The sequence below is a fragment of the Babylonia areolata genome, chromosome 19 (assembly GCF_041734735.1).
Source record: "Babylonia areolata isolate BAREFJ2019XMU chromosome 19, ASM4173473v1, whole genome shotgun sequence".
Classification (NCBI taxonomy): Eukaryota; Metazoa; Mollusca; class Gastropoda; order Neogastropoda; family Buccinidae; genus Babylonia; species Babylonia areolata.
The window spans coordinates 49591264-49593763 of NC_134894.1; the positions used below are offsets into that span (position 1 = coordinate 49591264).

The following is a 2500-nucleotide window of genomic DNA, read 5'->3' on the forward strand; positions in this document are numbered from 1 at the left end:
GAGATGAGCAAAACAACACACAGCCGATTTAAGCATTGAGACTGGCGACTTCTCGCTGTCCGGGTTCAATTGAATTTTGTTCCCAGAGGCAATTCTGCATTGCTGTCCTTCGATCAGTGTGAGAAATCAGCTGGAAGAAGAATCCCCAGTGTGACGTTTGTATGTGTGTGTGTCTCGTTACGATGATTTATCACGGGAAGCCAGTTTGCGTGCACCTCTTTCTGCCCTGTTGGTTGTTTGTTGTTGTTTTCGTGAGGGAAAATATTAAATGTTATGCTACTTTGTTTTAACCCTTTGTGGGAGAACTTGTGAGCAATGGTACGATCTTTGGGGCACTCTATTGAATTGGTTCCCCACAGTGCATTATTCATAATCTGCACAAAGTCCGAAAGTCCGTCTTGTTCTGAAACTCCCAGTGAGTGAACATATTCGGTCTATTCATCGTTTCGTGGGAGGATGACGGGTTGCATGGAAGATGTACAAAATAATAATGTCGGGATAGGATAAACTTCTTTTCCCTATAAAATCAGGTGAAGTGAAATTCCCCATTGATTCAGGGAGAGTGGACAGCACTAAGGTGGACTCCTCGTGACAGAATTATTACAGACATAGAGACAGACAGACAGAGAGACACACACAGAGACATAGACAAAGAGAAAGAGAGAGTTACAGACAGACAGACAGAGATTCAGGTTCAGATGGTTTGTTCATTTTAAGCCAATGTCCCTCATGAAGGGGAATGTGAACAGACAATAATCATATACCATATTTTGACATGAAGATTAAAACAGTGCAACTATGGATATATCAGGTTATTCAGGGACATTAAGAAGTAAGTATGAGAGAGAGAGAGAGAGAGAGAGAGAGAGAGAGAGAGAGAGAGAGAGAGAGAGAGACGGGGTGTGAAGTAGTCTGAGAACATTGGGATCCATTTTTGGCACGACATCTGTAACCGTCTGGATCAGAACGGTAAACTCTTGCTTTCAGAATGTGGCTTGGTTCAAGTTGAAATCTTGTTGAGCTGTTCTTTGTTGTGCACAGGGAGCACAGTTATTCTTCAGTTACTTTGTTTTACAGAGAGAAAGTTTATATTTTGTTTCTGTTGTTTTTTTTTAGGTTGACCTGTGAGCAGCAAAGGGCTATACATGTGGTTCTTCCTGTTTAAACACATAGTAGCAGATACAGGAGTGGTATGGACCAGGAAAATCCTCTGTTGTGAGAGGAAACTGCCGTTTGACGCCAATCGCTCTCTCTCTCTCTCTCTCTCTCTCTCTCTCTCTCTCTCTCTCTCTCTCTCTCTCTCTCTCTCTCTCTCTCCATCCAATCCTCCCCTCTCTCACACGTACACATACGCAAACTCACACACACACACACACACACACACACACACACACACACACACACACTCACTCACTCACTCACTCACTCACTAACACAGAGGCGCAAGACAAACAGGCTGACATACAGTCAAAGGCAGACAGACAGACGGACAGACAGAGACACACACACAAAAAACCCGCATGGCTATCATACTCCAAACCCCCGTACCTCTAGACACTTGGAATATTTGATTCACACAGAGCCGATGTTGAATCAGAGAACCATACCACTGTACCATCGTGTACCACCAGACACCTTTGACAGACCATAGCCAACAGGCACCAACAGATAATGGTTCCTAAGGAACTTGTAAAACACCTTGTACTTTATTCAGGGTCCTTTTAGTCAACAGATAATGGTTCCTGAGGAACTTGTAAGACACCTTGTACTTTATTCAGGGTCCTTTTAGTCAACAGATAATGGTTACTAAGGAACTTGTAAATCACCTTGTACTTCGTTCAGAGTCTTTTGAGTCAACAGATAATGGTTACTGAGGAACTTGTAAGACACCTTGTACTTCATTCAGGGTCTTTTGAGTCGCTCATGGGGTGGCGCCCTTTCTTTTCTTTCTTTTTCTTTTTTTCTATTCTAAACGAGTGTCTATGAAGGAAGTGCGATGTGCTTTAGCTCAAAGAGCACGACGACGTCCCCACGGCTGTCTGGCAGACACTAGGGTAGCATCCCAAAGACAGTCCAATAAACAGACGAGAGGGAAAAAAACGATAAAGAATACTTAGTTGATCTGTTTGACCCTTCAGGTGACATAACGACCTCACCATTCGGATGAGACGATAAACCGAGGTCCCATGTGCAGCATGCACTTAGCGTACGTAAAAGAACCCACGGCAACAAAAGTGTTGTCCCTGGCCAAATTCTATGGAAAAATCCACTTCGATAGGAAAAAAAAACAACTAAAAGAAACAAAAAACAAAAAACTGCAGGCAGTAAAAAAATACAAAAAAGGAAGAAAAAAAAGGGTTGGTGCTCTCAGTGTAGCGACGCTCTCAGTGTAGCGACGCGCTCTCCCTGGGGAGAGCAGCCCGAATTTCACACACAGACATCTGTTGTGACAAAAAGAGAGAAATACAATAATACAATACAAGGGAGGGAGGGGAGGGAG

The 2500-nt window shown here is 43.4% G+C and overlaps 1 protein-coding gene across 5 annotated transcripts in view; it reads left to right on the plus strand.

Annotated features, from left to right (window-relative positions):
• LOC143293810 (calcitonin gene-related peptide type 1 receptor-like) overlaps positions 1-2500 on the plus strand; it is a 317054-nt gene that overhangs the window by 260486 nt on the left and 54068 nt on the right. The gene's annotated exons all lie outside the window — the stretch shown is intronic.